Here is a 25547-nt window from a genome sequence, read left to right as displayed (position 1 = left end):
GTGTATAGAACTTTTACATTGGTCTGAATATATACATGTTGTTACAATGAAACTAGACAAAAATATTGACAGCCTAATCCCATAATTGCAGCTAGACAGAATAGTAACAGCTACCAAATCCCATAATTATAGCTGATTGGAAACCCCTTAATTGAGCTGATTGGGAATCCCTTAATTGTCTCTAATACTCCCCCTCAAGGAGGAGCGTGTACATGAGTAACGCCCAGCTTGCTGATAAGTTGTTGAAAAGAATCCTTACCCAAAGGTTTGGTAAAAATGTCGGCAATTTGGTCATGGGATCGAATATGACAAGGTTGAACCAATTTGGATTGGATTTTCTGTGTATAGAACTTTTACATTGGTCTGAATATATAGATGCTGTTACAATGAACCTAGACAAAAAATTAACGGTTGCCAAATCTCATAATTACAGCTGATTGGAAACCCCTTAATTAAGATGATTGGGAATCCCTTAATTGTCTCTAATAGTTCAACACACCATATATGTTTGGTTTGTGATTTGAATATTGTTCACTTGTTTGTATCTAGGATATGTGATTCCTTAAATATCCTTAACAAACATGAAAATCTTGGGAGTTTGTATAGATTTTTATTATTGTTGTGGTACTAGGTATTATAGTCCCTGATAATGTTATGGGTATAAACCAATGGTTCTAATGAGTTTGCTTTTCAATGTTCCTATCTTCATTACACTAAGTAAAGTTTGGATTGCTGAAATTTCTAATAGGTACTGAATTTCTAGTTTGGTATGAAAAAATAAATAAAATGTACAAGATGGGATGTGCTCAATAGGAATTGGAAGCTCCAGTAAAATTGCAGTGGACATGGTTTGGTGCTCAATTTGGAAAGCAAAGGTCCCTAATAAAGTTAAGATGTTTGCATGGAGAGCATGTCATAACATTCTACCTGCATGTGCCAATCTAGTGAACAGAAGGGTTCTAACAGAGCCATCATGGCCAAGCTGCAAATTAAATGAGGATGACATGATGCATGAATTATGGAATTGTGAAGAGGCACAAAGAATTTGGTGCTACAGAAAAGGGGTAATTGGAGCATGAATTCTTAGACTTTGTTAGAATATTTTGGCCTGTATTGGAGGAGGACTGTGACAACACTGTGGAGCAATTCCTTATACTGTCCTGGATGATTTGGAAGGCAAGGAATAAGTGGGTCTTTGAGCAGTCTACAAAACAGCCAAGTGTCATAGCAGGTGAGGCTATAGAATTTTGGTAGGAATTTCAAGCAATCTGCAACTCAGGTAGTTCAACAACTCAAGCTATAACAGGCCAACGTATTAATCTCACACTGCATTGGAATCCTCCCTGTAAACCTGTGTACATGGAATATTTTGATGGTGCAGTTTTTGAGGATTTACATAGAATAGGAGCGAGAGTCATAATCCGGAATGAACAAAGGAATGCTCATTGTAGCAATGAGCCAAAAAGGAAGACCAGTTATGGAGAGCTTTGTGGCAGAACTTGAGGCTGCAGTCCAACCATTCGATTTGCTCATGATGTTGGCATACAGAGGGGACAAGTTTTCGTGGGGGATTATATATAGCAAAACTTCAAGAACATGGAAACTACGAGTTTTGGTGGGCTAACGTTGTGAAGGAAGCTAAATTTCATCAGCAACGTTAACATGTTCAGCAATGGGAAATTAGTTTTACTAGATACTCATTTTGGCATGATGTGCACATAATATTGAAGATTATGTAACTTGGATAGAGGAGGTCCCATTATTTTTTTTCGAACGGTTGAACAATGATGTACTGGGTTTGAATGTTTCAACGTGCTACTTGTTTGGTTTTCCAAAGAAAAAATGGAAGCATAAATGGGTATATCACATTAATTCTACTCAAACAAGGGACCGATACATTTTTTTCCCCCAACTAGTTCATTCTTACAATCGAAGTGGGGGGCCTTCAAGCTTGCTACAACTAAATTTATAGAACCATGAACTATATATAGCTCATAATCTAATAACACAATACATTTATCTTTTTTTATTTATGCATAAATGACTATTCAATAAATGCAGTTAAATTTTTTTATCAATGTTTACTAGGCTACGGTGGCATAGCTTTAGCACTAGTAATTATCATAGACTGAGGCCCTTAGACCTTAGTGTTCACTGCCTATAGATTTCCTTCCGTTTTCTTGAGGAGAAATATAAGCGGTGCTTCCAATGGATACAACAAATATACCAACTTAGCCTTGGGAAGGCCAGATATGCGTTTGTCTTATTCTTTGTAAATGAGGGGTTTCATTTCAGGTACACAGAGCCTATTCTATACTTCAAGAAGACTACCAGGCCTCAGGGCAGGATCACCATGCTCACAATACCATTCCCCAGGAGGTTTGGAACCTAATTTGGAAAGTAAAAATCCCTCTGAAAATTGGAATCTTTGTGTGGAAAAACATGCATGACAGTATTCCTACATTTTTGAATTTGTGTAATAGAGGGATCAATGTCCATAGTACATGCCCTCTCTGCAATTCTGAGGATGAAAGCACCACTCATCTTTTCCTCTACTGCTCTTTTGCTAGAGCCATTTGGCATGGTTCATCATTGGGTATTCATACTTCTGAGCTAAACAATGTTTCTGTCCAAGGGTGGGTTGGCTCCTTGCTGATAAGACACAATCAGGAGTCAATGAAATACCTGCAAACTCTGTTTACCATCTTATGGTCGATATGGAACCATGGAATTTGGTGGTTCCTGAAGATAAGCAACCTAACCCAATAGAAGCGCTCTTAACTGCTCAAAATCTGTCTTGCAGGTACCATGAAATTGAGGCTGATTCATTGGGCACATAGAGGCAGCAGCAAAATACAGACCAAATTCCAATTGGTGGGCAGTGGCAGCTGAACGTAAAAGTTAGCAAGTGCAAAAAGAAAGAGAGCTAAAAGAAGTGCTTATGCATATGAGGCCAGAAATCTACAAGGAGAAGTAGTGTTTTGTGGTATTAGGAGCTATGCTACTGGATCTGTTGCTGGTGCAGTTTAAGAGGCGATAGTGGAGGCAGCAGTCAAAGCTAAGAACCTTGGATATCAGCAAATTTTGATGTTAAGTAATTGCAAAAAGCTAGTTCAAGTAGTGGACAAGAAATGAGCCCCAGATTGGAAAGAGAGAACTCTCATGGCAAACTTGTCCTCCCTACAGCAGATGGGATTAGATTGCAGGCTGATTTTTGTTTCTAAGGTTATCCTTAACCATGTATGGTTGTTAGCTGTTTTAGCTACAAAAGAGCCAACTTACTACTGCTGGCCGACTATGGAACATGGTGTAAATGCTACTTATGGTTAATGCCTTTTTTGAATGGTATAAAAAAAAATAAAAAAAATAAATAGAAAAAAAAACTTCAATGAAGCATGACTTTGAAGAAATATGCCTACATCAAAAAATTACATTGAGATTGTTTTCTTCTCTGTTGTTTCCATCCAGTTTCTTTAACATTTGATGCCTTTTGTCACTCTCTTCTCCCTCTCTGAAAGATCAAATGGCTCTACATACTTCACAAACTTTAACTAAGAACATTGGTACTTGGGAGCTTTTCTCTCTTCCCTCTATTAAAAATATTTAGATTTAAAACAGAAGAAAACCACAATGGGTATACACTATACAGATATTATAAGCCCAATCCCGAGACATATTATAAGAGAGCATTATAGAAGCTAGTTACCATGACTTTTAAGCGGAGTTTATGATGTGCCTTTATTTTAGACCCAATTTCTCTCTCCCCTTGTGTGTGTGTTTGTTTCTCACCAAAAAAAAAAATCTCAAGGCATTAAAGCCACTTGTGTGCAAGCTCCTCAAACAATCAAAAGAAAACAACATTCAATTCTAGGGATGATCATTTGTTTTCACATGTCGTGTTCATGTCATGTTAACTCATAAGTATCCAACCATATAAATCTACATGAACACAACATGTTTATTAATCAAGTCACAACCCCTCAACCCTAACATGACTTGTTTATTAAACAAGTTGACACGATACAATTCACATAACCCATTTAATAAACATGTATTAGGGTCGGCATGACCTAACATAACCCATTTAATAAATAGGTCACGTAGTCAAGTTTACATGTTTACCTAGCACGGATAACCTATTAACAATTCTCATATTTTATAAAATCAATATATATATATATATATATATCTAAAAGCTGAAACGTAGTATTTATTGTTACTACGCTCTTGTTGAGCCACATTAGCAGCCACGTCTTCCACAAATTTTCTATACTTTCTTTTCTCTATTTAAACTTTTCTTCTCCCCAATTCTCAAAAATAAATAAAAAATAAATAAAGAATAAACTCTTCTTCTCCCCCATTAATTCACACCTACTATTACATTTTTTACAACCTTTTCCCTTCTTTTTTTGTCTCTTTATCTCCCCACTACTCTCAACTTTACGGTTACACTTTCTTCCTCATTCTTATATTTTGACTCCTTCTCTCCCAATTTCATTTTGTATAAATTTGATAGCATTTTCCTCATTCAGTCCATATTTTTTCCCCCACAAAACTGTGAGTACTCTCTCTCTCTCTCTCTTTGTAGATTTTTGCTCTTTCTTATACCTCTAATTAAGGTTGATGGTTCTTTTTTCTTTTTCTTTTTCTTTTTTAATATGTGTTTTGGTATTGTGTGTGTGTGTGTTTTTTTTTCCTAATTTCCCATTAGAAAGTCTTCTCTTTCCCTTTTCTAGCTTTGGTTGAATTTTGGTTTGGGTTAATACTTAGTTTCATTTGCAAATAGGAATTTGAATATGCCTACCAATTGTTTGAGTAATAAATTATTATCAAGTCTTTTTTTTTTTTTTATTCCTTTAGTTTCATTTTAATTTTGGTGAAGATAACATTGTAATTTTGGGATGAGTTTTGATTATTATAATAATTTCCCTATTCCTAAAGAGATGAGAAATTTGAATAATAAATTTGAAACTTATAAAGTTTAGTGGTATATTAGATAAATATAATACACTACAATAGAAGTTAGAAGAATATGGCTCACCTTTAAAAAATATTAATCAAACACACAAAAAATAATAAAATGATATATTTGTAGAGATAAAAAGATTAAAAAAATTACTTGTAAAATCTTTTAAAAAAAGAGACAATACTTAAAAAAATTGTTACTTTTTATATATTACACCTTATTACATAATATTTATATTCCCACACATCGTGTGGGTCTGCAGTTAGTATATATAAAATCAAAAACCTCATTCAGTGGCGATGCCACGTTGGTCTCAGGGTGTTCCCAGGAACACCCTGAACTGGAAAAAAAAATTATATATAATAATTAAATTTTTTTTTATTTGTTTACCCTTTTAAAAAAAATAGGAACACCCTCAATCAAAATTAGGAACACCCTCAAATAAACAAAAATATATATATATTTGTTCTACTTTCAAGCAGCAAAATATATATATATATATATATTGAACTAAAATCTGAAAAAAAAAAAAATAAATAAATAATTGTAATAGAGCAAGCCTACCAAGAAAAAAAGCCCAACATCAATCGGTAAAGCAAATCCAATCTAAAGAAAAAAAACAAGGTAAAGCAAACCAACAGATTCAGTAGCAAACCCACGAATTCTCCACACAAAAAAAAAAAAAAAAAAAAAAAAAAAAAACCAAATCCCAATATACTGAAATCAGATTCTTAGAAACCAACAGACGGCGCTTGAAAGAAAGAAAGAAACCTAACCTAAAGTCTAAAGAAAAAAACCTAACCCATAAACCCAATATACTGAGCTCCAAAACGCCAGAACCAACAGATTGCCGGATCAGAGAAGGAGATCGCCAGATTGGAGAAGGAGATTGGAGATCGGATTGGTCTTCCTCACCTTGATGTGCTGCCCGAGTCTTGACGACGACGCCCCTTAGTCTCAGGCCTCCTTGCTCCCTTAACCTCAAGGTATTTCATCTCTGTCTCAGTCTCTCTCTCTTCATCTTAGACTTCTATCTCTCAGTCTCTCTCTCTCTCTCTTTCTCTGTCTCAGTCTCTCTCTTTTCATCTCTATCTCTCAGTCTCTCTCTCTCTCTTCATCTCAGTTTCTCTTTATTAATATTTACCCTGTTTTTGGCTTTATCCGGTGTTGGTGTTTTTTTTTTTTTTTTTGGTTGAATTATCCGATGTTGGTGTTGGTGAGATTATTAATTGTCTTTTAGTGTTGGTATTGGTGTCTTTTGGTGAGATACAATAAATTGGCTTTATCTGATTGGCTCTAGTCTTGTGATTGGGGCCATGGGGCATTGGGGTAGGGTAGTGCAAGTGTGCTGTGTGCTAGTGCTAGTGCAAGTGTGCAACTAATAATTAATAAATATGACTGTGTGCTATGTGCTAGTTGATTAGTTCAACTAATGGTCATAAAATAGGTAATGAATCACTCTTTTTTAGACTTGGACTTAAGCTATACGGCCTATATATTTTTGTGCTGCACAATTTATTGATTTTTTTTTTTTTTTGTTAAGTAATAATGTGATATTCCAAGTATCAAACAATCATAGTAATTAGTTGAATTAATTAATTTTGTTTGTTTGGGATATTAATTAATCAATAATTAATTGGGAAAAGCAACTAATAAACGATAATTAATAATTTAATTAACCAATACATTATAAAAGATAAATAAATTATATTATATTAGGCTAAACAACAATTAATAATTTTATAATTAATGAAACAACAATATAACAAATTATGGTTCATAAAAGACAAACTAATTAATGAAACAACTAAACAATAATACATTTGGGAAAAATTCTTGGAGCCCCCACTGGGAAAAATTATGTTTCTTAAGGAACACCCAGGGAAAAATTCCTGGAGTCGCCACTGACCTCATTGTGCGAGAATCTATACTTTTGCCAAGTGGCACCTCCTATGAAGTTTCTCTACAATCATCAAATTCTCCCATTAATTGCCTAAATTTACACCAAAACTCTCTCTCTTCTTCATGTCTTAGTATACCAGCTGTTTCAAAAAAAAAAAAAAAAATTTAAGGGACTAATAACTAATGAGATCGAGATAGATGGTCTTTTAGCATTTCTAGTGCCTCAGTTACACAAATCCATATCCTTTATTTACTTCTAGCTTTTAACCCGCACTATGTGCGGGAACCTTTTTATTTACATTTATTAGAAATAATTTTTTTTAATAATATTTAAATACACTTCTCCCCCATACTAAAGGGACAAATGTTCTTTTAAATTGTCATGATTGGCTGATCTCTTCCTCAACATGGATTAAAAAGGTAAGTATAAAATACAAATTCATCTCGGATTTCAATTGTAACCTAAAAGGCAATTAGATGGAACTAATATTCCTTCACATTCTGGGTTGGACTTGAGATTAAGATCACATCTTCCTATTTCTTCCTTCAATAATTGCATAATAATGATGATGATGATACATCGTCACACCAAGAAATTCAAACATGCAACACTGTTAGTGAGATTCGAGTGCTAAGGATCCAAACTTGCAAGATAAATAGCTTATTACTTCCTAGAATTCTGTTAGTTCTTTAATTTCTTGAGTTTGAAATAGGAACATATGAATCACTGTTTCTTGTGAAAGCTGAACATTCCTCCAATATTTTCTGACCTGTGGTGGTATATATAGATTTTTCTTGAGTGAGATTAACTGTTTCTCCAATGCCTAAATCAAGTTTTGAAGGAGTTTGGTTATCGAGCTATGAGAGCTCTTCAACTTTTGATCACAACTACACTTTGTTAGCATTCAGTAAAAAAAAAATAAAATAAAACACTGTTTGCAGTCGTTTCATTTGTTCCTGCTACCTTCCAATCAGCCAAATTTTTTTTCCCACTATTTTTTGCCTGTCATGTCCCTTTTGTGAGGAATGAATACAGACCTTTGTAGATTTCGTTCAACCCCAACATTTATATAATGCACAAAGTAAATGTATCTTAGAAGCTTTATAAAAAACTAAAAAAAAAAAAAAAAAAAATTCATAAATGCATATAGACCACAAATTTTGATAAGAAACTATGTTTTGTTTAAGCTTACTTTAGGACACAAATTTTCTCAACCTCATTAATTTAAGACACATATTCTCCATACCCTATCCATTCAATAGATGGTTAATTCAATTTCACAACTCCTACTAAACCATACTAACTAAAAAAGAAAAAAAAAATCCTATTGAAGTCTAAACATATATGCATTTTTTTTTAACACATGACATACATACCAACCAAAAAACTACACACAACATATTGCTTATAAACCAAATTATACATGAACACTTTTAGTTTCTATTCAAATGCATGTCCAGTTACAAAAATGATTTCTTAATTCTTTACTATAAGTGGCTAAAGTAAGATTCTACCAAAATTAAGCACAGATATTGAAGAAAGAATCTTGTGCTAAATTGGAGCTCCAAATCACAGTGGTTTCCCCCTTTAAGCCATAGTGGTTCATACTTCTCTTTACATAGTTCCCAGAGTTGCTTACCATGGGAGCAATCAACAACTTCATATGAAGTCCCCTACAAAAGGATATAAAAGAGTCAGACTACAAAAAAATTAATTTATACCAGCATATGATAGCATTTTCACTTATTTTAGAAAACTCTCTTGGTGGGAAGCAAACAATCTACTTGTGATTATAAATGCTTACTTATAAATGAATGCCCTAAGAGAGGAAAGACCGTGGCTCATTAACGTTTGAAGATTTACAGAAGAAAAAGCTATTAATATTGGATTAGATATATATATTTTTTGATATGTTTGGTATCAAGCTGAGGGCGAAGGGAAGATGTGGGTTTACTCCTACTACCCACTAATAATGTATCCCTTAGTGATCTTACAATTTTTGCAAATTGTATTATATAGTCCTTACAAATTGATGTGCCGACTTTTAAACAAACAGCTAAGCAATTTAGGAATTTATTATGTTATTAATGTAACGCCAAACACATTCATTGCCATGTCAGTTGTAAGCTTTTTTGGAAAATTGGTAGTAGCTTTAGCATTTTTCTATCTTTGAATGTCTAAATAACTAATGTAGTTTCACTGAATTGAATGTGTAATTCCCAGAATTTCCTCACACTTTTTTCCCCCAAGAAAGAGACATGAAAATAAATAGAAGAAAAGAAAACAGGAAGGCACTCTCTTTCTCTATCTACACTCAATTCTTTTGCTTCTTTGACTAATTATTTTATGATCCCTCTAAAGGTCAAAATAAACGCATCAATATAAAATCCTCTGAAATAATGGAACCTGGAAAATGAGTTAACCATCCAAACACTAATTTAGAAAATGTGTTAATCATCCCTAAGTTTACTCACTGAGCTGATGAAGGGTGCTAAAAACACTAATCTAAATCCTCATCCATCATAATTTATCCTCAAAACTAACCACATACCACTTTGACTCCAAGAAAATTTTTGAAAAGACCAAGGTAAAGGTCCTAAAATTTTAAACCTCCCACTCATATCAAACTTATAAATAACCTAAAATTTACACATGCAAAAATGTGCTTTATTACTAGGGGGGAAAAATTAGAGTCAAAGATTATCTGCATAGATCAAACTATTTCAAACCCAAAATAAAACTTCCACCTTAATTATTTCAACAGTATACCAAGTATGTTTTAAATGTAAGTTTGCATTTGACAGAATTCAAGTAGCTAAAGATATTCATAAAACTAACATCTTGTTATATTATAAGTGTTTCCAGTCGTCTTATAAAAAAAAGTGTTTCTAGTCACATTTCTTCAATAATATGCAATCATAATTAAGTTTATGATAATTCCTTGTTGTGTTTGACTATTAGGTCTAGCAAGATGAGTGGGATATTTTGGTCTAACAATTCATTATGAGACAAACTCCGTAGAATTGAAACCAAAATTTTCATAAATAAAGTCATCCCAATTTCCCATAAACCTAAAGTAGAGAAAATGGATTTGAAATTCAAATATTGTTCTATTTGTAGAATCCTCACTCTAATGGTAATATGAAACTCACATATCTTCACCTAATACTGCAAACATAAAAAAAATAAAGAATGAAGTTGCATAAATATAAAGAATAAAATGCATGGTTTATCATTGTCAACCAAGTTCTAAGGGAAAAAGTATTGAGAAGGGGGCAAAAAAAGAAATTTTTTTTTTTTCTAATTCATTTAAAATAACGTATGTGCAAGGAAGAGAGATTATCTTTTGCTCACTATAATAATTTCACACAGTAATAGAAGACAGATGGCAAAGTAAAACACCTTGCATCAAACAACTGAACTTATAATTCTACTTTAAATGTCGTCCAAATTTTTAAGCAAATTTAGTATAATTTACGTCAAGGGCCATTCATCTCTCAAAGAATACATGAAATTAAAACCATAAGAAGAATAAAAAAGTACGAAACTTCATATCCAACTAAACTAAAAAATCCTCAAAGAATACAAAATTAAAACCCAGAAGAAAAATATCAAAATTCTAGGGAATACCTCTATAGATTTTTCTTTGCCTTTTGGTTTCTTGAACTACTTCAACATTAATGTTGGCAATGGAAAAGAATACTGAATACACCAGATTATGCAATTCCACAAAAACCAATTCTAAACAGAATAGAAGAAGAAGATTAAGAAAGAAAATGTCAAGCACATAGGTAAAGAGAAACTGCCTAAACTTTAATATATATATATATATATATATAAGAAAGTAAAGAAACAATGGTAATTTATGAATAGCATACTTACTTGGTTATGAACTCTTATCGCAGAAAAGAATATTCTACTGTCTAACGGTGGCTGTAGGCTGGTGGAGACAGCCCTTTGTTCTGTCTCTCCACACTTTACAGTACCCATACCCTAATAACAACTCAGGTGGTAGTATTTGAACTTCTAGGGTGCTTCCTTCACTTCAACCAAAAAATAGAATAGAGAGGAAAAAGGGTTAGGAATCAAAATTCCAAAATTGACAGCAAGCATAATTATGGACAATAGGAAAAGAAATTAGTCATAGATTAATTAAAAATTACCAATAGAGAATGGTCTGATACTGAGGTTGGGTCGGAGATCGCAGACATAGTCATGCCCTTACGGGGTATTACTGTGTTGGAAAATAAAAAGGAAAAAGTTACTTTCCCACCAACAATGAAAACCCAACAGGAACTCAATATGCCACACACACACACACACACTCAAACACACACAAAAATTATAGGTATCAATGACGAAACAGAATAATAACAGAACAAAACCACAACAGCATTAAAACATTTTGTATTGCTTACCTAATACATTAGGAACAATAACTTCACAGGTATACAGTCTGTCTCTCTGTGTCTTACAGACTTTATCTGGGTGTATGATGTTCTGGCAGAAAGACCTAATATAAGATTGAAAAAGGAAAATAAATATTAGAAACAGAAATACCCAATGATTTCAATCCTATAATTATTTAATCTCAATGGTTTCGTAAAGATTAGAAACAGAAGCACCCAAACTGAAATCAATATTTTTAGTGATTTTTGTATTCTAAAAAACAGAACAAAAGCAAGTACCTAAAATTGAGATAACAAACATTTTGATAGAGAACCCAAAAACCCAAAACAAAAATGAATAAAATGTAAACATATTAACAAAAAAAAAACTCAATCAAAAGTAACGTTTCATACTCGAATGCCAAAATCTAAAAAATGAGAAAAAAATTGTACTGGTTCCGATTCTGACAATCTGGGTGGCAGATATATGGCCTAACAGTGTTGGTGGTCCATAGTTTTTCCTTCATGTGTGCTTGCGGTTCTAGTGACCCAAGTCTGGCGAGGGAATGCACAATGGCCGGCCTTCGATATTTCTTCTCTCTTGTCGCCTACGAACTCTGCTTGGTTCCTCTATCTTCGTATCCCTTAATCAAAACCAAATCTGACCTAAAATACCAATCTAAATCATAATTAACACCCAATTGATTCTCCAAATAAAAACCAAAAACCCTAAATTTTTAAATTTAAAACATAACTTTACCAGTAGTGATTCCGACAGTCGGGTAGTGAGTAGAGGCTTATGGCGATGGCAGAAGATCTGGGTGGATCTTTGTGTGCTTGTGGTTACGATGGTCTAATTGTATAGAAGGAGGGTGGTTGGTCTTTGTTTCTATCCTTTTCTTTTTATCCTTGATCGGACTCTCTATCCTTTGATAGAAAACCCAAAAAACCAAAACAAAAAACGAATCAAATCTAAACTGATTCAAAAAAAAAAAAAAAAGTCAATTAATGTAACATTTCATACCCAAATCTAAAAAATGGAAAGAAAAAATATCGGAGCCGGTTTCAACGATCTGGGTGGCGAATGTATGGCATATAGGTTTCTTTCTGTGTGCTTGCAGTTCCGGCGGTCTAAGTCTGGAGAGCAACCCAAATTGCAATAAACATAAATCATAGTTATCGCTAGATTTAGGTTTTTACTTATAAAAATTTATAATAAAAAAATCAAAAAAAAAAGAAAGCAAAAAAAAAAAAAAAAATCACTCTGTGACAGTGCATCGTCGGTACGGAAGCAAGAATTTTGGTGGTCAGAGCCCGACGGCGGTACTGGCCTGAGATGTCTCTAACTCTGCCTCTTTCTCTATTTCTTTCTCCAGGTCTCATTGCCTCTCTATTTCTGTCTCCATATCCATCGTATTTTAACCGGTTAGTATTTTTTATATACATACACCGAGTAACTATCAATTTTAACCGGCTATTTTTTTGTTATTTATGATGAGTGGTTTTAATGGGTGTTGTAGCGTTACCAAACAATGTAATATATCACTTTTTTAAGTTATACTTGTTTTAGTTGTAGAAATTCACTTTCTCTCAGTTTTTGCTAGTACATATACGTCAGCACCTCCTTAATTGCAGAAAAAGGCTTCTGCTATTATATATAGTATATGATATGATAATCATTATTATTTTATTTTATTCTATGGGAACCATTATTATTTTTTGGTGATATAGTTACATACTCACATCTCATAAATAGAGTCTCCCTCCTCTATTAATATATTTTTTTTGTTGTTGGTAAGGCAAGTTTTTACGTTGGTTATTTAAAAAAGTTTCTGCCTTTGTAATTGTGCAGATGCATTAATCACAACTTTCCTCCAAAATGATGTTTTAGTTTTTGCCTTTTTTTTTTTTTTTTTTTTTTTTTTTTTTTTGTGGAGAAAGAAGACGTTTATTAATTAAAATCAAAACACGGCCAAATCAACCTGAACAAAGGGTAAGGTGCGAGATGGGACATCCTCCATCCTCACGGTACAACCTGGTGTCATCAAAGCTAGTCTAGCTAAACTATGAGCAACTTTATTGCCATCTCTCCTAATGTGAGAGTATGACAATTCTGAAAACAAACTCGAAAATAAAGAGACATCATTTATCAGTGGTGCAAAAGGAGTTAATCCATTGTCATTGTTCCTCAAAGCCTTCATTATCACTTCTGAATCACCCTCCACAATAGCACAGTCCACTCCGATCTCGCTGCCAAACTCCACTGCTCTGCACGCGGCAATTGCTTCCACTTCCACAAGCTGGTATGCTTGCTCCAATTGCTGAATTAAGGATGCCATTACCTCGCCATTGCAGTCATGAACAACCACTCCAATCCCTGCTTTGTTTTCTGCATTTGAGATTGCTGCATCATAATTGATCTTATATTTATTCCATGGAGGGGCTGTCCATTTTGGCTTGGGCTCTGGTCTGATCAGGTTTGGCAGAGGATTGACTGATATGATCTCATCCCAGCGCTCCTGTGCAGTTAGTTTCAGGTCCTTAGTTAGGCAGCAAGGTTGTTGTAGCCGAGATTGATTTCTTTGGTGCCAAATACACCATACTTGGATAGCAAAGAGCTCAAGGGGCTTCCCATTCTCCATTAACCATCCGCATAGGTGCTTGAAATCAGTGAAGACCTCCCTTGACCGAAAGCTCCACTTGTCATCATTCCAAACTACATTCAAACTTGAGCAGCCCCAGAGAGCATGTAGCGTGTCTTCTGCCATTGAAGCACATCTATCACAGGTTGGGTTTGGAATAATTGTTTTTCTTTTCAGGTTAGACTTTGTTGGGAGAGATTCTCTACACGCACGCCACAAAATATTTTTGTACTTGTTTGGAACATCCAATGACCAAATGCTTTTCCAAAATTTCTTTTCCAATTCCGATTGTGTACCTTCTTCAACCCCGGTCTCCAACTCCTTTAGAAAACGATATCCAAACTTGCAATTGTATTGCCCATCTGCCATGAAAGGCTAGAATAGAGAGTCTTCAGTCTGGCTTCAAGCAAGTGGGATCTTCTTTGCAAGTTCAGCTTCAGCTGGTATAAGGTCTCCCTCCAACATTTCAGCATCCCAATTCCCTGTTGTCTCATCTATTAAACAATCAACCGTAGCATCCTCCATAGACTCGATGATTGGAGAAGTAACTAAAGGTGGATGTTTAATGGGAAGCCAATGGTGCTGCCATATTTTAATGTTTTTTCCATTGCCAACCCAAAATCTTGCACCCATTTTGATAACCACCTCCCTTCCCTTCAAAATGCTTTTCCAAGCATATGACTCAGTTGTCGACTCCTTGGCTTCCATGAATGAACAATGAGGAAAAAATCTTGCCTTGAATATCCTGTAAAAAAGAGTATTTTTATTATGTAGGAGTCGCCATGCTTGCTTGGCTAGAAGCGAGTCATTGAACAATGCAAGGTCCCTAAAACCCATTCCTCCATCTAGCTTCGATTTCGTCAACTCCGACCATTTAATCCAATGTATTTTCCTTTTATCACCCCGCTGCCCCCAAAAGAATTTTTTAACCATTGCTTCAATATCATGACATAGACCCAAAGGTATTTTGAAACATCCCATGATATATGTCAGAATGGCTTGGACAATTGCTTTGATTAGGACTTCTCTACCCACTTGAGACAAAAGCTTTCCTTCCCACCCTTGTAATTTTCTCCAAACCCTCTCCTTTATATAGCTAAAGCTTGCTTTTTTCCCCTTCCCACCAATGAAGGCAGCCCCAAATATTTCTCATAAAATTTTATCTCTTGCACCCCCAGCACTCTTTTTATCTCTTGTCTAGCCTCCTCTTTCGTGGACTTGCTAAAGAAAAGGGATGTTTTTTCTCTATTGATTTTTTGGCCCGATACCGCTTCATATTCCGACAATATTTTGAGTACATTTCCACATTCTTGGGGGTTGGCCTTGCAAAAAAGCAAGCTGTCATCTGCAAAAAATAAGTGGGTTAGTTTGGGGCCTCTCTTACAAAGAGAGAAGCCGTTGATTTCCTTTGCTCTTGCAGCTTTTATGATTAGGCCATGTAATCCTTCCGTGCATAAAAGGAAGAGGAAGGGGGAGAGAAGGTCCCCTTGCCGTATGCCTCTTGTTGGATTAATTAACCCCTTCGGTTTACCATTCACTAGAATGGAATATGAGACAGTACTAACACACTCCATAATTAATTCAATCCACCTTGTGCAAAATCCCATTTTCTCCATCAGTTTCTGTAGATAACTCCACTTCACCCTGTCATATGCTTTGCTCATATCAAGCTTGACAGCCATAAAACCTGTTTTTCCCAAGTTATGATTTTTCATACAATGTAAAGTCTCAAAAGCAACTAAAACATTATTTGAAATAAGCCTATTTTTTGCAAAAGCAAATTGATGCTCAGTTATAAGTTTTGGCATGAATTTTTTTAATCTGTTTGCAAGAACTTTGGAAAATATCTTGTACAAAACATTACATAGACTTATAGGGCGATATTCAAATACTAATACAGGATTTTTCACTTTTGGGATTAAGGTGATGAATGTATGATTTATTGGGTGAGGCAATTTACCTAAATTCAGCCAAGTAAGAATTGTAGATGTTACCTCTTGGTTCATCAACCCCCAAAAGTGCTGGTAGAAAAGTGGTAGCATCCCATCTGGACCTGGTGCTTTTAGAGGCGCCATTTGTTTCAGTGCTTCTTGGATTTCCCAATCCATGAATTCTCCTGTTAGCTGCTCATTAATCTCATCTGTAACTAGCTGTGGCATGAAGGAAAGTGAATCATCTTCCATGGCCGGATTGCATGTGGTAAACAATTCCCCAAAAAAATCAACAATGATATCTCCAATCAAATCTGGTTGCTCTTGCCAATTTCCACTTCTATCTTTAATTCCAAGAATTGAATTTTTCCTAAACCGCTAAGTTGCTTTGTTGTGGAAGAACTTGGAATTGCTATCACCATTTTTCAACCATAAAACTCTTGATCTTTGGCTCCATAATCAGGTTTCCCTATCCATAAGGACATGCATTTCAACTTTTAATTCTCTAAGCCGAGTATTATCTCCTCTCCTCAAAGCATCAACCTCAGCTTTCGCTAGCAATTTTTTTTTCTCTTCCAACTCTCTTCTAACATTCCCAAAACAATTCTTTTCCCACCACTCCAAATCTTTACTGCATTTTTATACTTTTTTCAAAATGTCACCCTCCTCACCATTCCTCCAAGCCGCCTCCACTGTTTCACCACAGCTTGAATCAGATAGCCATATCTCCTCAAAACGAAACACCTTTTTCCTAGGTGGGGTCTCCAAACCCAAGAGGTTTATAAAAATTGGTACATGGTCTGATGACATGCATCTAAGGTGGGACACCTTTGAGCCTGGATATTTTAGAAGGAATTCACTATTTGCCAAACCTCTATCCAACCGTTCCCATATGGAATGACCATTAGAAAAGTGTTTGCTCCACGTAAATTTGGGTCCCTCAAATCCCAAGTCAATGAAACCGCATTCATCAATAACATCTCTGAAAATTTGCATTTGGTTGTGGCCCCTCAAAGCTCCCCCCATTTTGTCATCTTGTCTACTAATTTCATTAAAATCCCCCGCACAAAGCCAAGGGGTAGATGGCCTATTGTTTAAGCCCCTTAATTTATTCTAAGCTTCCATTCTCCGATGAGTCTCAGGCTCTCCATAAAATCCAGTGAATCTCCATTCCGCTTCCTTATTTTTATCAAAAGTTACATCAATAAAATACCTATGAGAATCCTCAATGGTCACATTGACATCTCGCTTCCAAAAAAGTACCAGTCCGCCCCCTCTCTCACTAGGGACCTCCCACTTGTGATCAAAATTTATGTTGTGAAGAACTCGGTCTAGCCTAGCTTCATCTGGCCATGTTTCGGCTAAAAACATAATAGAGGGATCTTTTGCCCGGATGATATTTCCAAGCTCCTTCTCTGTACGCAGGTTCCCAAGCCCACGACAATTCCATACTAAAAAATTCATGACTGTTGGCGGGGCTGATCCTTAGCCTCCACCACTTGGAAAGAAAATTCAGCACCATCCTTCAAAACCTATCTTTTGCTACTAGGTAATTTTGAATGGTCATCCACATCCGAAAAATTTCGTTTACATGCACCTGTAGAAACAGATGGACATACTTTCTGGGTTGTGCTTGCTCTGTCCAACCTTGTCCACGTGCTAGGTTTTTTTTTAGCCCTAGTAATCTCATGCATCTCACGTGCCAAAGATTCATGTGAAATATTTGGATGGGTAGGTTTCAGTGTAGCCGTTGTTTGGAATTGATTGGGCCTTATTGATTGATTCGAGGCATTAATTAGAATAAAGTCTCCTGTATTCGTTGAAGGAGAATCACAGCTAGCTCCAGAATTTTCGGGCTTAAATGTGTCATCAACTGCTATATTAATGGGCTCCGGATTGTATGGAGTATTTTTAGGAACGTGGTCTTTAAAACCACTATAGCCGTTTTTGGACTGAATCGGCTCCTTAGTGGTCTTTAAAACCACTAATTGAGCATTTAAAGTGTTGACTGACGCTTCCAGGCTGCACACCACCGTCTGCTCCTCCATAGGTGGTGGTTCATCGCTGGTGAAACCCTCCTCTTCAGGCCTGGTCACACTGGCAAGTGGAGTTGCTGGCTTGCGCTTAGGGGTGTAGAAGCCTGGTACAGCCACGACACTTCGCCTTGCTGGAGAAAACGGCAGAGCACGTAGAGATGGGCCAAATTGCTTCTGGTTTTCTGCTAAACTCCCTTCACTTTCCAACCAAATTTTACAATCCCGATCATTGTGGTCCAGTCTACCGCACCAGTAACATATATTTGGAAGACGCTCACATTTGAATGTGATCCAAGTTTTTTTTCCATTCTCCAGAGATACGACTCTACCACGACAAAGCGACAGAGATACATCCAACCCCACTCGAATCCTCATGAAATTTTCACCCTCAGTTTCTACTGGATTATCCGAGTGTATAACTTGTCCTACAACTTCACATATTTTCTCGACCGCCTTGACATTTAGATATTTGTAAGGAATCCCATGAACTTGCACCCAGAAAAGAGTCCTCTCAAATTTCAGTTCTTCCACAACCATGCTCTTATCATACTTCTGCATAATCACTAAGTGTTTATCAAAACTCCATGGCTCTGCACTAAGGACCTTGTCTACTTCACTTGCATTTTCAAATATGAACAGAATTACATGATCACCAAGACTTCTGACCTTGAATCCGCTTTTCGACTGCCACAAAGGAGTGAAAGTTTTTGCAATTGCCTCAATATTAAGAGCTCGTTTCGTAAGAAACTTTGCTGCTATAATATGTTCTTGTGAGCTGAATTCACTCTCTAAGCAGCAACCTGGACCCTCTCTCTCTGAGAGAGATAGTTTTGTCCAGCTTTGTGACAATTCTTCCGTTGTAAACACAAGAAAAATTTTCAAGCAAGAGTAAGAATAGTAAGAAAAAGTAATCTGTTTCCCAATTCCCTTGAAGAAAACCCAACTAGCCAATGCAATAACACTGTTAAAACGTGGAAGTTTTTGCAATTGCCTCAATATTAAGAGCTCGTTTCATAAGAAACTTTGCTGCTAAACCTTTGACTCCCCAACCTCTCTCTCACACTTTGCCTTCCCCTCTCAACTTCGAATTTATGTCTCCATTCTCTTTCTTTCCCTAAAAAAACCCCTTTTATAGTTAAATTTCTGAAACTATTGCTATTCTCAAATTTTGTTTCCATGCTCACAATTTTTTAAAACACCTGGCTAATAGAAGAAACCTGTTGCTCTTGTAATCTTTTGTTGTAGCTAGTAGTGGCTGTCCATCGCACATTAAGTGGCCATGATATCTTTTGCTACTTTCAAAAATTAAGTTCTTCACTTACAATCAGTAGGGTTAAGATTGTGAGATTCTTTGTTTTGCTATTTTCTTTTATAGGTTGTGTTATTTTGTTTATCAATTTCCAAAAGATGCCAGAAGTCTAGAATTGAGAAGTTGATAATTGTTTAATTTAGTGTAAAAGTTTCATTGTCAATGTCCTTTTCAAGTTTGTTTAATCTTAGCATATGGCTTGATTAGATCGGTCTGTTCAAAATAAACAAAAACTAAACCTATTTTAAATCTTAAATTCGGATTATAGGGTTCAAGCAGGTATCGTCTTGGTTGGAGGGGATTTAGTCGATGGCAATTGAATTTGCAGAGAAAAACAACACAACTATTCAATCAACATTCTTTAGACTCCAAGCTTCTTTCTTGAGTGAGTCTCTTGATATTTCAATAAAGAAATACATATTGACATTTTTCCTATAGTAAATTGAGTTTTGGTTAGGGATGGCAATTTAGATCCGACCCGTGGATACCCGGCCCGGTCCGACCCTAATGGGCCGGATTTTACCCAGTTTGATAAAGAATAGGGTCGAGTATGGGTTTTTTAAAAAAAACCCGAAGCGGGTCCGGGTCGGGTCTGGGTTTTAAAAAAAAAACCCGACCCGATTATATTATATATAAAATTACTAAATTACCCTCCTATATATATATAGAGTTAAACCCTAAATTTTCATTTCCTCTCCTCATTTCAGCCTCTCACGCCTCTCATCTCCTCAGCTCTCTCAATCACTGCCTCTCATCTCTTCATCTCTCAGTGATCTCACACGCACAGCCACAAGCCGTATGTATAGCGTGATGAACATTATGAACTCATCAGAAAAGAGCTAGCAGGACTCTCGTTTCTAACATATGGAAGTATCGATACCAAAAGAGCTAAAGATCCTCGCCATTCCGACAGATTTAAGAAGGGAAGGAGGCAGTTTCGTCCTCGCCGTTCCCGTTTCTCTCAAGTCTCAACTCCGTTTCGTCCTCGCCGTCACCGATCTCGCACTGTCTCCATTTTTTTTTCTTTTTTCTATTTTTTTTTCTGGGTTCAGTTTGCCTCAATCGTGTGAATTTGTGTTTGTATTTGTGTTTGTGTTTATGATTTCTGAAAGGGAAAAATGAAAATCATAGATCTGAAATTTGTGTTTGGATTGTGATTTTGAAAGGGAAAATGTAGATCTGAAATTTGTGTTTGTGATTTCTTTGTTTGTGTTTGTGTTTGTGTTTGTGATTGTGATTGTGATTGTGTTTGGATCTGAATTTTTTTTTTTTTTTGGTTGGGCCACGAATTGGGCCCAATCCTTTAACGGGGCCCGGTTGAGGCGGGTCCGAGGCCCGGGAAAAAAACCCGCTTAGTTAACGGGCCGGGTTCGGGCCATGGGTCTTGGCCCGCGGGTCGGGTCCGAGTATAGAAAAACCCGGCCCGAACCCGACCCGTTGCCATTCCTAGTTTTGGTTAAATGATTTTTTATTTTATTTTATTTTATTTGTTTTAAGTTTTGGTTTAATGGTGACTGTATAATGATCTATATGTTGTGTGCTTTCTTTTCTATGAATTTCAATAATGTATGGATAGAGGATTTTAACGTTTGGTTCATTAAGGTTTTTTTTTTTTTTTTCCAGCTTTATTTCATCATTTTGTAGCTTGAAATGTGTGCAATTCATAATAGTTACTTTTTATGATGAACTCATTACTAACAGAGTTTTATAACAATTACACTATGATATATATACAATATTTTCCAAAACCATCTTACATAAAACATTACAGTATTATCCATACATAGCACGAACAACTTACTAGTGTATATAAATATATAACTAGATACCAAAAAAGTCATCAATAATTAAAAATTATGGATAAATTGGTAAAATTGACCTTCAATTAAACAAGTTTGATGTGTCAAACCCAACTTAATATCTTTAATTTGAATCTAACGCGAACCCGTTTGCACATATCCAATGTAAATAAATAAATAAATAAAAGATACCAATCAAAAGCAGCGAACTTGGTCAAAGTCTACATAACAAGCAAGAAAATGAAATATGGAACTTCCTATCCGACATGACCAATTTACGGATAGAAATTACCTTCTCGGGCTACGACTCCTTGATCTCCGAGGTAACTGTTACAATTAGAAAGAATAAGCAATGTAAGGTATCTAGTAGGAGGAATTCTCTTTTTAAACAAAAAATAACAAACAATAACCTTGCGTGGACTAGGTGATCCAGAGTAGGATGATGATTGCCCACGTCTTCCAACTGGTGCTCGACCTCTATTGTAAACACCACCCCCACAGAGAAAGGCATGCTTAAGTAAAAAAGTAATACAAATTAACAGCACAAATCAAATTAACAAAGGGAAATAGCATTTTGCAAAACTCAACAACATACTGAGCCTATTAAAAATTTGAAAAAAAAAAGAGGGGGCAGAATGAAATTGAAGCCAACATAATATTGCAACTCAAGTTCAGAACCAACATAGTCTTTATGTAAGTTGCAAAAATCAGGGTGACATCATAAGAACAATGGGCATGATAGAACTTATAAACAAAACTAAATTGAAGACAGGTGGAGTCGTAGAGTCTTGCCCTTGGATATACCAGTATTGTCAAACAAGATAGTGATGATCCAAACATTTCATGGCTATATTAAAACCTATACATATCCAATACCTTCTATCTGTCACCCAAGCCCCATAAAGGGCTAAAAGAAATTACTTCAACCCACAATGAACAGCAATGTTTACAAGGCACGTCACAACCCATATTGAACAGCATTTCATACAGCACTACTACAATTTCTACCAAAATGTCCTCCGCTACAACCCACAAGTCCACTACTTCTCATGTACGCATACAAAGAAATTTGCTGGCATACACTCAAATGAAGCAATTCTACAAGTAATATCAGAGCTCTGCAACTTTGAGACCCATATTAAAAAAAAAAAAATTCATAAACCTTATTCCCATCCTACTGAAATAAATCGGACATATATGTAAAGCAAATAAAAGAGAGCTGACACAATTCAGACAACTAGAAAACCAGATCAATCATGCTTAGGATTAGAAACAATTTAGAAAAGTTACCTCCGTCGTGAGCAAGCAGTTGTACGAATAAGAGGAGTACGCATACGACCAATAGGAGACCTTCTAAGAGGACTATGAGCTCGTCTTGGAGGTGAACTGAACGAAAACAAAGGTCATATTCAAAGCTTGTGAACCCATTTGTTAATCTCCTTTCCTTTAATAGTGTTACCCGTTCCAGTGAAGTTGGGCTTTGTCCCGGACATGTAGTAAAAAAAACTGGCCAAAATGGCCCATTAGCATTAATTTTTGAAATATTTAGCAACAAAGCACTGTTTCGGAAATAATTAGGGAAATACCACTTTTTCTGGTGCTCGAGCTTGGGGAGCTCGAGTACCATGTTTTTTTAATCCACCATTGTCCCATATTCAAGGAGCCCTATAGTGGCGTTTTTAAGCCCTATAGTGATGTTTTCGGGCCCTATAGCGGCGTTTTCCTGCAATTTTTTTTTTTATAAGTCCCCATAACAGGTTCAAGGGGCCCTATAGTGGCGTTTTTAAGCCCTATAGTGACGTTTTCGGGCCCTATAGCGGCGTTTTTTTTTTTGAGAAGATGTTTGACCAATGAAAAGATGGTACTCGAGCTCACCATGCTCGAGTACCAGAAAAAGTGGTATTTCCCTAATTATTTCCGAAACAGTGCTCTGTTGCTAAATATTTCAAAAATTAATGCTAATGGGCCATTTTGGCCAAAAAAACTCATAAAACTTATTCATAAACCCGGTCCATCACCTTTACTTAGACTTCAAGAATTACCCTTATCATTCATGTTACAAGAAGATAAAAATATAAACAGATATATCCAAGAATGTGTGTGTATCACAAAATTAGTATATGAATAACTCCCTAGAGTTCTGTAGGGCCCTAGAAAAGCCGAAGTAATAAGACCTATACAATGCTTCCCATAGCTTCTAATCTATCTATATATATATATATATAAAACTGAAGCCTTTACTGGCACCACAATTTTCCACATCAGCACAATATTTAAAAAAATATATATATATAAAACCGAAGCCTTTACTGGCACCACAATTTTCCACGTCAGCACAATATTTAAAAAATAAAAAATAAATAAAAATTATAACTCCTCAAAACCCTAGCAACCTTACCCCTCTCTCAAGTTAAGAAATATAAAGTCACCGTTTCTGCAAACTCTCTCTCTCTCCAGACGCAGGAAGTCCTAAAGCATTCAAGATCTACAAAACCCTAGCAACCTTACCCCTCTCTTAAGTTAAGAAATATAAAGTCACGGTTTCTGCAAACTCTCTCTCTCCAGATGTAGGAAGCCCTAAAGTATTCAAGATCTACAATGCACGGTATAGATTTTAGCTTGTAAAGTTCAGCTTTTGTAAAGTTAGTTTTGTTTATATATTAATTAATACATAGTACTTTGTTCACTATTGAATACTCATCTATATATATATATAAAACCGAATCCTTTGCTGGCATCACAATTTTCCACCAAAATTCTAATTGTGCTATCATAAAATATTATTATTAGTATGAGTTTTATGGAGTTGCGGTGTTCAAGAGTTAAACCAAAATTCTTTTAAATTATCTATAATATTTTGTCCTATGAAAATTTTATCTCTTTGATTTTATTATATTGTGTTTCTTAAGTTATAGAGAGATTTTCTTTGGTTTCTACAAACTCTCTCTCTCTCTCCAGATGTAGGAAGCCCTAAATGCATGATATAGCATTTAAGATCTACAACTCACGGTATAGATTTTAGCTTATAAAGTTCAGCTTTTGTAAGGTTAGTTTGTTTATATATTTAGTCCTTACGTTTAGGTTTAGGTTTAGGTTTTAAGAGATTTATATATTACTACTATGTGGCTAAATTTTCCATGACATCAGTTTTATGTTTTTAACCAAATACATCAGGAAAGCAAGAGAAGGCGCATAAATATTTAGTCCTTACGTTTAGGTTTAGGTTTAGGTTTAGGTTTTAAGAGATTTATATATTACTACTATGTGGCTAAATTTTCTGTGATATCAGTTTTATGTTATTTCTACCGCAAGAACTATTTAGGTATGTATCCCTTGCAAGCACACATGAACTTAAATTGTATTTTAATATATGCATGCTTTATTATTTTCTAATAGTTTTCCCGTGCATCGCACGAGTTAGCGACTAGTATAAATTAAAACCCTGCCCCTAAAAATCAAATTAGAAGAGCTTTAGAAAAGCAAGAAGATAAATAAATATTAATTGTCAAAAAGATCTCTCACAAAGAGGGAAAGATGCACATTTTGTCAAGTAAAGGTTGAGTGTATGCGTCAAACATGGGAACACGAACAAGCATCCACAAGGCAATTGTCACTAGGGAAGTATCCTAAACATAAAAAACTAATTATTTATTTGAAGGCTAGTATTAACTATCTTAATAAGAATTGTTTAGACTTCATCTCAATAATAATAATAATAATAATAAGATTTTTTTTTTCTTACAAAAATGCAAAAGACTATATACAAAGAAATAGAGACTCAATAAACATAGGAATGGAATCTAATAATATATTTATTTATTTTGGCCCCCAGAAAAGCCAAAGGAAAATATACCATTTTATTTATTTATTTATTTATTTTTGTGATAATTTGATGGATAAATTTTTTCCCTTGTAAACACCAAATTGGGCCTCTTTTTTTTTTTTTTTTTTCCCAAACAGCATAACTTTTTGAAATATTTAGGAAAAAAGCACCAGGTCAAACTTAATTAGTTGTGTAGCCTTTTTTTTTTGGAACTCGAGTTTCAAATATTATGGCAATCGGATCGAACATAATACTTGGAACTTGAGTTCTAAAAAAGTGCTACATAATTAAATAAGTTTGGAATTGTGTTATTTAGCAATTTTTTTCAAAAAAAAGTGTTACATAACTAAATAAGTGAAACTCGAGTTTACCAAACTCAAGTTCTAAGTATTATGGCAATCAGATCAAACAAAATGCTTGGAACTTGAGTTTGGTAAATTCGAGTTTCACTTGGAACTTGAGTTCCAAAAAAGTGCTACCTAACTAAATAAGTTTGGTCATGTGCTATTTACAAAAAATTTCTTAATATTATGCTATTAAGTAAAAAATTTCAACCAAAATGTGTTAGTTGAATTACAACTTACAAGTTACTTGACCATATACCAAGCTTAGATTATTGTTTACATAATTATAAAGATAAAAAGGTACAAACTTATAAGAGAAATCCTGTTGGAGTAAGGCCATGTTCAAGGCCTAGTCTTAAATACTCTTCCTTAAGATTGATTATTGTTAGATGTGTGACTTCAGGAT

General features: G+C 35.2%; 2 protein-coding genes and 1 long non-coding RNA gene across 20 annotated transcripts in view; 1 reads left to right on the top strand and 2 right to left on the bottom strand.

The window, feature by feature from the left end:
* LOC126720773 (serine/arginine-rich splicing factor SR45-like) overlaps positions 1–22427 on the bottom strand; it is a 185922-nt gene extending 163495 nt beyond the window's left edge. The window contains exons 1-3 of one of the 2 annotated variants that reach the window (XR_007653663.1): positions 22265–22427; positions 21385–21451; positions 21267–21301 (exon numbers count right to left, since the gene is read on the bottom strand). The gene's annotated coding sequence lies outside the window, so the exon portion shown is untranslated. The remainder of the gene's footprint in view (positions 1–21266; positions 21302–21384; positions 21452–22264) is intronic. The other variant, XR_007653674.1, reaches the window with a different exon arrangement.
* The window catches only part of LOC126720768 (receptor-like protein 33), a 322024-nt gene that overhangs the window by 95446 nt on the left and 201031 nt on the right, over positions 1–25547 (top strand). The window lies entirely within an intron of this gene.
* On the bottom strand, positions 8243–12698 carry LOC126720778 (uncharacterized). Of its 6 annotated transcripts, none has more exons than XR_007653685.1 (9): positions 12521–12698; positions 12282–12394; positions 12018–12184; positions 11711–11936; positions 11288–11382; positions 11033–11089; positions 10752–10912; positions 10500–10610; positions 8243–8542 (listed from the first exon to the last, which is right to left on the bottom strand). It is a non-coding gene; the product is annotated as an uncharacterized LOC126720778 (long non-coding RNA). The 6 variants fall into 6 exon arrangements; XR_007653686.1 differs by having other exon boundaries at positions 11711–11923; positions 12018–12179; positions 12521–12696; XR_007653681.1 differs by having other exon boundaries at positions 11711–11923; positions 12521–12694.

The sequence above is a fragment of the Quercus robur genome, chromosome 4 (genome assembly GCF_932294415.1).
Source record: "Quercus robur chromosome 4, dhQueRobu3.1, whole genome shotgun sequence".
In the NCBI taxonomy this organism is placed as follows: Eukaryota; Viridiplantae; Streptophyta; class Magnoliopsida; order Fagales; family Fagaceae; genus Quercus; species Quercus robur.
Note: the sequence above shows the minus strand (reverse complement) of the source record. Positions and strands in the feature narration are given on the sequence as shown.